Genomic DNA, 9,677 nt, shown 5'->3' with positions numbered 1-9,677 from the left:
TTTGTACTGTCAGTGTGACATTTTTGCTTCTGCTAGAGAACATTAACTACAAGAGGTTATTACTACTTTATGACAGTATTGACAATAATATCAAATGATTTTGGACTTATTTTTCCTCCCTTTTTTATAGTATTTGAGTCCACTGCAGATAATATCTATGACTACTTCCATTTCTACCTTAACTTAAGAATATTAGAGGATGCCAAAACTTTCCAGACTTGGCCCACATCAGTACCATGCATTTAAAGCAGTACCATACAACTTTAAACAGGCCTGGCTTCTACCAAAGAATCCTGAGAACTGTATTTTGTTAATGGTTCTTGCCCAAGTTTTCATTTGATTGTAGAGTGGATGGTCATCAGGGTAGCTTGAGCAGCAAATCAGACCATTTGTATCCAAACAATGTGAACTATCAGTGCACAAAGGATACCTCCTGTGGGGAAATAGAGTTGTTATTCCCACTTTTTCTGAGAGATTGTGTGTTGGGGCTCTATGCTGGACAACCTGGTGTACTTGGGCATAGACAGCTATGTGAACAGTGAAATTGAAGAATGTGTCAAAAGGTGTGACAAGTGTAAGATTTCACTACCAACACAATGGTATGCCCCAGTACACCATGGTCACAACTTCATATTGACTTTGCTGGCCCTTTGAAGGGATAGACCATTTTGATTACTGTTTGGAAGTAGTTTTTCAGCAATAACACCCCTTGTTATCAAAGCCTTAAGCATATTTTGTGCAACACACAGGCTGCCAAAGTACCATGGTATCAGAAAATGGGGGGGGGGGTTCCTGCACAATAGACTGATCAATATGTCATTTCAACCCATTTTCATCCAGAAATGAATGGCCAGGACAACAAAACATGCATTGAAATGGATTATTGATGGTGACTGCGACCATCACCTTACAAACTTCCTCCTGACACACCACACCACACCTTGCTGTGCAACTGAAATGAGCCCTGCTAAATTATTGATGAACTCACAGCTAACAGCTCTGTTTGACTATATACACCCTGACCTGACTGCCCAAGGGAGTGAGCTGTAGTTCAAAGACTTGCCCATGTGTTTGTCCCAGAAGACCCTGTGTAAGTTAGGAACTTACTGTGTAAGTCCTAACATTACACGGAATCCTGCCAACATAACCCAAGCTATAGGACCATTGTCCTGCAGGACTCAAACTCCCAATGGCCATATGTTGCATCAACATGTGGCTCAGATGAGAGGGATAATTCCAGTTCCACCTGTTCTCTCTGGGCATGCTGGGGATGATGAAGTTGCAAGAGACAAAAGTCACTAGATGCTCCAGAAGCCATTCAAAAGTATTCATGTCTGGACCTTGACAACATGAACCAGAACCAAATGAACCACCAACTCCAACATGAAACTGCTGTCAATTGGCCAGCATAAAAGCTCATCCCTGGCATTTTCAGGACTATGAGAGCTGGGGGAAGGAGAGGCCCCCTTGGCTTGCCATACCATGAACTGCTGAATCAGGTCTCAGGCACTGTTTAGCTTCAGTTCTGCATGGCATGCAGCAATATGCTGCATTGTTTGTTCCTTCCATAACTTGTTTTTTCTTCAAAGTGCTATTGTCATACATCCTCTGTATTGCTTCCTCTTTACAATGTTGTTTTTGTTGTTGTTTGTTTTTTTCATTTCCCAAGGTGAGAAAGATAATTAAAGGACAAAACAACTTCATTGCTGTTGACACCATCTTAATTTCATGACTAATATTTTAATTTAAAAACTAACATTATATCTGTTTGCTTTCATCACTTTAAAGTTGGTCTAATCTTGAACTATATAACAGTAAAGATAAAGCAAGTGTTATCTCAATTCCAGCTCATTGATGTAACAGTTACCCTAGCACTGCATAAACAGTGACTTAATTTTCGGAGCAAATTGTTGGGTACAATCCTAACACTTTCAGAAAATGTCATTAGTTAAAATTACAGCAAGAGATGTATTTTTCTTTCTTTTACCACACTTCAGAATCACAAGCACATCCTCCTAAGAATTCACAGAGAGACTAAAGTGCTTGAATAATTGTTTGGGGTAACAATTCTTGTGAATTCCAGCAGCTTTTAATTGAGGGCCTGTTTCTGAAGATATGCTAATCTTTATTTCATCACATTCTGTAGTCAATTAACACACACTTCTGTTTGAATCAAGGTTCATTTAACCAACATATTTACACATGAATGTATACCTGGAATTCTAAGGTATACAAGCTCTTTGTTTTCACAAGCTCTGATCAAACTTGTCTTCTGAAAATAGCCAGTTTCCCAACTCTAAACGTTTGTGAAAGAATATGCTCTTTCTGAACTAATATTTCTGAGCCACTGATGGCAGAAATAGAGATTACTGAACACATGGGGATTTCACTGAAAGTAGCCGTCTTGTGTCTGGTCCTCCTCCATGGTCATGAAATGTACTCTACATGCCACCACTTGCTTGAGAAGCCATGCACATAATATGTTAGCCACAACACACATCTGTTCTGTAGTTTCTTGTGAAAGTGTGTTTTACCCCAGACTAGACGAGGGTGGCACTGTGGGTTAAACCACAGAGCCTAGGGCTTGCCGGTCAGAAGGTTGGCAGTTTGAATCCCCATGATGGGGTAAGCTCCTGTTGCTCGGTCCCTGCTCCTGCCAACCTAGCAGTTCGAAAGCACGCGGTGCAAGTAGATAAATAGGTACCGCTCCGGCGGGAATGTAAACAGCATTTCCGTGTGCTGTTCTGGTTCACCAGAAGTGGCTTAGTCATGCTGGCCACATGACCCAGAAGTTGTACGCCAGCTCGCTCGGCCAAAAAAGCGAGATGAGCGCCACAACCCCAGAGTCGGTCACGACTGGACCTAATGGTTAGAGGTCCCTTTACCTTTACCTAGCTTTGATCCAAATCTTGATCTGCCTCTTGGGTAAAGATGTCCACTCCCAGTCTCAGCCCATGGATGTGGGCATACAGTATCCACATCAAACTAAGCAAATGGAGTTTGAAAGACAGTGAAAAGGAACCACCTTACTGCATTTTAAAACAGGAATGTGTACACAGCCTCCATCCATAGATTTCGGCATTGAAGTGATTGCAATATGCCGCGTCTCAGTGGAGAGGAGAGGGGAGAATGAACCAAATATCCTCATCCTAATCATATTTATTCAGAAGTAAGTTCCATGGAGTTCAGTAAGATTTATTTCCAGTTCAATCTGCTTGAGTCCCTCCTCCCCGTTTGTTTTCTCTTTCTCTCTCTTTTTCTGTAACAGCTCAGAAGGGAGAAAACAATGACAGTTTCAAGGGGAATGTGCTCAACATAACTGAGTAATTTAGCTTTTATTGTCTTCCAAAATCATCAGTGTGTTTTTGTCTCTTAGTTTAGTATTATTTCAGATAGAAAGTTGGTTATATAGCCTTTCCTACAGCATATTGTATATACTTCATCAGTTTCTTCCACCATCTTATGTTTGCAAGCAATGGAAACTATGCCTGACTGAGCTCTTATCACAGCTCAAATCCCCCAGATCCCAAAGTAATTTCTGTTGTCTTCTGCGGCACGTTTTGTCCAATATTTCCAATGTACTTTCACTAATATTGTGACTCAAACTGCACATACTGCTTCAAACAAACCTTGTTCAGAGAGTACAGTTAAATCACTGTGTAATTTTAAACTGTAGATGCTTTAGAGATCCGAATAAAGGGGTGCATGATGATCAGAAACACAAATAGTTTTCCCCTGTCTAGACTTTCATGCTGACACTACACAAATATATTTTCTTCATACCACAGTCCCCATTAGTACAAGGGGAGGCCATGGCCCACATATGCAAATTTATGTATCTATGAATAGGCTTCTTCCAAAGAAATGATAAGGTGAGTTGGTATCCTAGACAGATATCTGCCTATCTCCATATAGGCAGAGGGACCTCCATATTTACTTCTACAACAATCACCTTCATTTTTCTTTCCAGAAATTGAAGTAAAAGAGTCTCAATGCCACCATGAAGTGATAGTCACACAGTACAAAAAAATTCATCTGCAAATTTTGAAACTCCAAATGAAACTGATGCATTAGAAAATTTTCACTCCTCTCCCAATTTTACAAATATTGTTGAGTGTTTTTCAAGCTCAGGTGTTGTTGGTTTATTTGCTCTTTTTAGAAACAGCTTATACTTCCTTCAGTTCAATCATGTTTTTACTTCCCTCTGCATATACACAACACTGCAAAAGAGATTGCTCACAGTACTGTATCAAGATTCAAGGTGTGGTCTGTGTTGTGCTTTCCCTACATTAAATGAATAGTTGTGAGCTAAAAATGCTAAAATATACATAAACCATTCCGAGCAAATCCAAGGAAAAATGTTTCTCACGCATGCAGTTACTTCTACAATCTTCAGATAACAGGGTCTCTCTAGAACTTCAGTGCCTGATGTGTACAACAGACTCCTCAGTAGTCGTGGTTTCATCAAGCTAGATTTTCTAAAAATGCTTAACACATGGTATTCAGTACTTAGCATACTTTGTCTCCTTTCGATCCATAGGATGCCACTATGTGGAAATTGCAAATGCCACCACATGATAGAAAAATTGGGTTGTCTCGATGCATTTTGTTGTTTTATGGCTGGAGTGAGGTACCAGTGATCTTCCAGGTTTTGTTGGGAGTCCAACTCTCATCAGCTCCAACCAGCATGGCCAATCTTCAGGATGGTGGGAGTTGTAGTCTAGCAACATCTAGAGGCCCACAGATCCCCCAATCCTGACCCAAGGCAATCACCTAATCTTTTTTGAATTAAATCCATGCCTAATATGAAGCGCTACATTCAGTAGCATATGCTGTCACTTCTCGGCAAAATATACCTCCCCAGCTACTTCCAGTAGTCAAACCTGAACATCACAGATCAGTCAGCCATGCAGAATTGCTTTCTTATAGTAACTCCACAAGGATTATGCTATCAGTCCTTTCAGTTGGAAGTCTCTATATCAAATAAAAATGGTCTGGAAAAACAATGCCATATTTGTCACATCAAAAGTTTGTCACCAGTGAAATATCTTAAGACATTAAAAAGGCCACATAACATTGTTTTAACTTCCCAGTTCCTCTGGAGAGAACAGAAGGCTTGCATATTGCAACTCTGGGAATTCTTTAAGTGAGACTTATGTTCTGATTTTCACCTAGCCTGCTACATGCCTTATAGGCAAACACATAGATAATAGGCATTCTGTTTCAGGATGGTGATAAATTGTCAGCTTGTGTGCCTTTAGGTTCTAATTTTCTGGTGGACGTGCTTTCTTGGTGAGATTTAAAGCAAAATGGAAGCAAGGCCTCTGGAGCTGTACCTATGCTGAAGATGAATGAGAAATTGGGCCTCTTTACAGCAGCAAAGGATAACCTGTGCCCTGCCAGATGTGATTGGACTCCAATTCCTGCCAGTCTCAGCCACGGGTTAGGAATGATGGGAGTTGTAGTCCAACACTCTATGGAGGACCACAAAATTAAAGGGTCACTACTTTAAATGTTCAATTATTGAAAATGATGTATGTCACACCACTTGGTAAGCAAGCAAAGTGTTAATCCTTTCTTGGAATTCTGTCTTGAAGGATCACAAAATGAGTCTTTTGTAAGTTTAACCATCCAAGTTCAACCATGTAGTTCCTCCCCTCCCTCCCATCTGTACGGACTTCCTGATAACCTGTTTATTGAGCATTCACCAGGATTAGTTTGCAGGGAAATTAGACAACACTTGCCATTTTATAAGCATCCACACTGATTTGTTCACAGGGAGCTCAGATGACACTGCATCAACACAAGTCTTTCCAGTGCATTTTCATGTCACTACCCTTATCATGAAATGCAGTTCAAGAAGTCTTGCAACAAGCATGTCAGATTCACATTTGCATCCACAGTGGCAATGCATGTGCAAGGCTTTTGTATTTGCATAAAGCAAACCCTGCTGGGCTGGAGAGCTTATTTCTGGAATTCTTACAATAAGCTCTGTTCCATGCCCAATAAGCATGGGGTGCCTTTGCCCGGCAGTGCTGTAACCCTTAGATTGCAGCAAAATACTGGGCAAGGTTTTGTCCAGTATCTTCTCTGTGTGATGGGCTCATAGGAAAAAGCTGTCCCATGAGCCCTTGCTGAAGAGGGGAGGAGAAAGCTTATATAAGGCTGCTTTCCCTGGATCTCACAGCCATTTTGCTTTGAGAGCTTCCTGCCCACTTATCTTGAGGTTAGAGCCTGGCCAACTGGCTGGCTCCCATTGTACAGGTTTAGAGTGATCCAAACCCAGTGGATCCCTTCCATCAACTTGGGGCTTGTGGAATGATGAACTGATTCCACGCCAATGCCACGCCAACCCTTGCCCTGCCTGCTGCTGCTGTCAATGAAGATTTGCCCTGATTTTATCCCATCACCATGGTACAGTCTGGTTATTTTGCTGCTCTCATGGATCACATAATGTGCCTGCCTGGGCAACTAGAAACATGCCAGAGGAGAAATTTCACTACATCAGAAAAGTAGGTGGTGTGGATTTGTTGGCAATTTATGATACACTTACTTGAGATGTCATATAATATTTTGAATATTAAAGCAAACTGTGACATATTATACTTAAGCACAGTGCAATGCCCCTTATGTTTGATATTCAAATGAACTCTTGCACTCAGCAGAGGAAGCTGAATCAGGATAACAATGAGGATGCTACTCTTTATACTGAAATGTTTCACTGAGTACTACCCACCAGCATCCTTTTGATTCCGAAATAATTGGGATTTGAATATGGCAATGTAAGGTATGTTATTTTATCTATTGATTATTATAAGCTTTGAAAGAAATCAACGTGGGCTCAATCTGCCCACGTTGTAATTCAAACTAGTAATTCAAATAGAGAGGATTCAGGAGGATTACACTATATTGCTGTTACAAATTATTGCAAATATGATTTCTAGTGGCCTTTACTTTACAAAAGAATCTTAAGACGAGGACCGATGCAGCATGGGTAGGCAATTGGAAGACCCTCCAGAACAGATGGAGGCCTATGAGGAGCTGCACGGAGAAAGAAGGAGAGAAACTTGGTTGCATTTCACAGCTGAATATCCATTTTACAAGTGGGTGGGTACCATAGGACAGGGATGTTCAACCAGTTGACCGCGAACGACAGGATGACCCCCGGGTGCTAGCAGTCGATCGTGGTTGATCACAGTCTCATTTTCCTCCGTGGGGGGGAAGGAGCATCCAACGCCGCTCCCTTGCTCTGTCGTTCAATCGCACACGAAGGCAAATACTGAAGATGGAGCTACCGCTGCTGGGTTTAGTACTTGGGCAGTGTTTTATGGCGCGTCCCCCAAAAAAGCAACAGAACCATGGTGCCCCCTACAAAAAAGCTCAACAACTTTGGCTCCCCCCCATGGGTAGATCACTGCTGCCCCCCCCCCCGGACTAGATCACAGTCTCTTGGGAGTTAGACATCCCTGCCATAAGATATTGCCCTTACAGAGGTAATCTGTAAGTCAGAAGTAACTCCCATTGCATTCAAAATGTCTTAGGCCCATGTAAGTCTTAGCATTCTGTTTAGTTTACTTCATGTTATACAGGAATGGTGTAGCATGGAAGTATTTGCTATGAATCACATATGCAATTTAAAATGGTTGTTGTTTTCAAATGAAGTTGCTTTGGTCCACAGATGTGACCTTGGGAAAAAATCTATTTGTTTATATTCAATGTCTCATTATATGCAACAATTGCTGCAGCAACTCCAGAGGGTAACTGAAGGATCAGGTCCCTCCATGGACTCACAGGGCTTTGGAGATAGTGAATCCAAAGCTGTCAGTGACCCAGAAGTGCAATAACCCTGAAAACCCTTTTTCGGGACTTTCTATGCTGAGCTCCCTATATGAGAACTGGTGGCAGCAGCTAACTGGGGTGTAGCTCAGGGTCTGTGCCACATGGAATATTAGGATTGTGCTGTTAGGCTGAAGTCCTGTGAACACGTGTCTGGATGGAACACATAGAATCATAGAATTGTAGAGTTGGAAGGGACCCCGAGGGTCATCTAGTCCAACCCCCTGCAATGCAGGAATCTTTTGCCTAACATGGGGCTCAAACCTGTGACCCTTGGATTAAGTGTCTCATGCTCTGTGCTGGACAGCTCTGACTGAGCTACCCAGCACAGAGGTGTTCTTGATCAGGCAGGCATTTAAAAGCTTATGCTGTACATTGTTTGCCTAAATGCCAGTTATTTTCATTCTTTGGGTAGATGCTAAAGCTGCTTCTCTGTGGCTGCATCTTATTCAGGGACAAAGTGGCAAGTGCCCAAAGTGGAGGTGGGTAAAATGGGTTTTATTTAGTTTTAAATTAGGCTGAACTCAAATTAGGCCGTGGCTCTTTCACTGTCTTTATAACCTCTCAAGCTATTTTCTAATAAACATGAATTAGTACACTCACACTTTGAATTATAGTCAATTATCAACCATTACCATGAAAACAGCTAGTTACTATAGAACATAAGGTTCTGGAAAGTGTTGAGGTGGCTTCATTTCATAATTCTGCGCATTTCCTCAATGCATGGCCAAAGCAAAAAGTGTAGGCAGCATGATTATGTCCCTTTCCTAATTATTCATTTTATTTAATCTTGTATTAAGTAAACCAGCACCCCCTGCCATTGGCTGTTATTCAGCTTTTAGCAATTAATGTGAATTCTCCTTCTCTGAAAGAGGGTTAACTTTCAATATTTGTTAAATTAATGACCAAAAAAGTTGAAATGGACTCACATTTAGGTTGGATTTCTTATTCTAACAACACTTGGTGATGAGCAAACAAAATAATCGCAGCATGAATCAGTTCTATCATAAGCACTCTTAAGAGAAATTAAAATAAATCCTGTGAACAAAATCTCATTATCAATTAACCCCAAAGCCCTATTCTTATTTTGTAGTATTAAGAGGGAGAACATAACTTCTCATTAATCAAACATCAAACAGATGAGAATACTATTTATAAACTTTTACTAGATATTTTTGAGGTGTCATTATCATCATAAAAGTGATTTAGACATAGCAAAATCCTATGCATGTTTATTTAGAACACGTTTAACTGAGTTCAATGAAACATACTCCCAAGGATATAACAATAGAACCCCTACTTTAGAAGAGAATGCTTTTACTAGATGGTCTCGGAGTGCTCTGATCACAGCTTTGTTCAGCATTTCATGAAGTTCCATTCCATTCCATTGTTCTTTAAGGCACTTTGATCACATTGAATTAACCACCTTTCATCTCACTGTAACACTCAGTACATAATTCAACAGCACTTCTGATAATTTGTAATTATAGTGCTCACTACGTTAGAGAAAAAAACAAAAAACCTATTATTTCTCCAAAGGTAGAATTTTGGATTCTAGGACTAATTATTGATCCATTATAAATGGCTATGAATTCAATGAATTAAATCCATGTGCCACAAAATCACTAAAAAGTGACAGCCTACGAGATGTGTCTCTAGTAGTTTTTATATTCTGGAAGACTTTTCTATTTGTCTTATACTACACCAAACCTTATACTTTGAGAAAGGAGCTTGTTCTCCAGGTCATCAAGACTTCTGGGAATCCAAAGGCGGCTTGATGTGCAATATAAGAGAATCTTCCATTTTTCCTTCTAAGTTTTCTATGCCCTCAGCAATCACCC

Source organism: Podarcis melisellensis (assembly GCF_964234715.1).
Source record: "Podarcis melisellensis genome assembly, chromosome: 4".
Classification (NCBI taxonomy): Eukaryota; Metazoa; Chordata; class Lepidosauria; order Squamata; family Lacertidae; genus Podarcis; species Podarcis melisellensis.
This window is presented reverse-complemented; position numbering follows the sequence as displayed.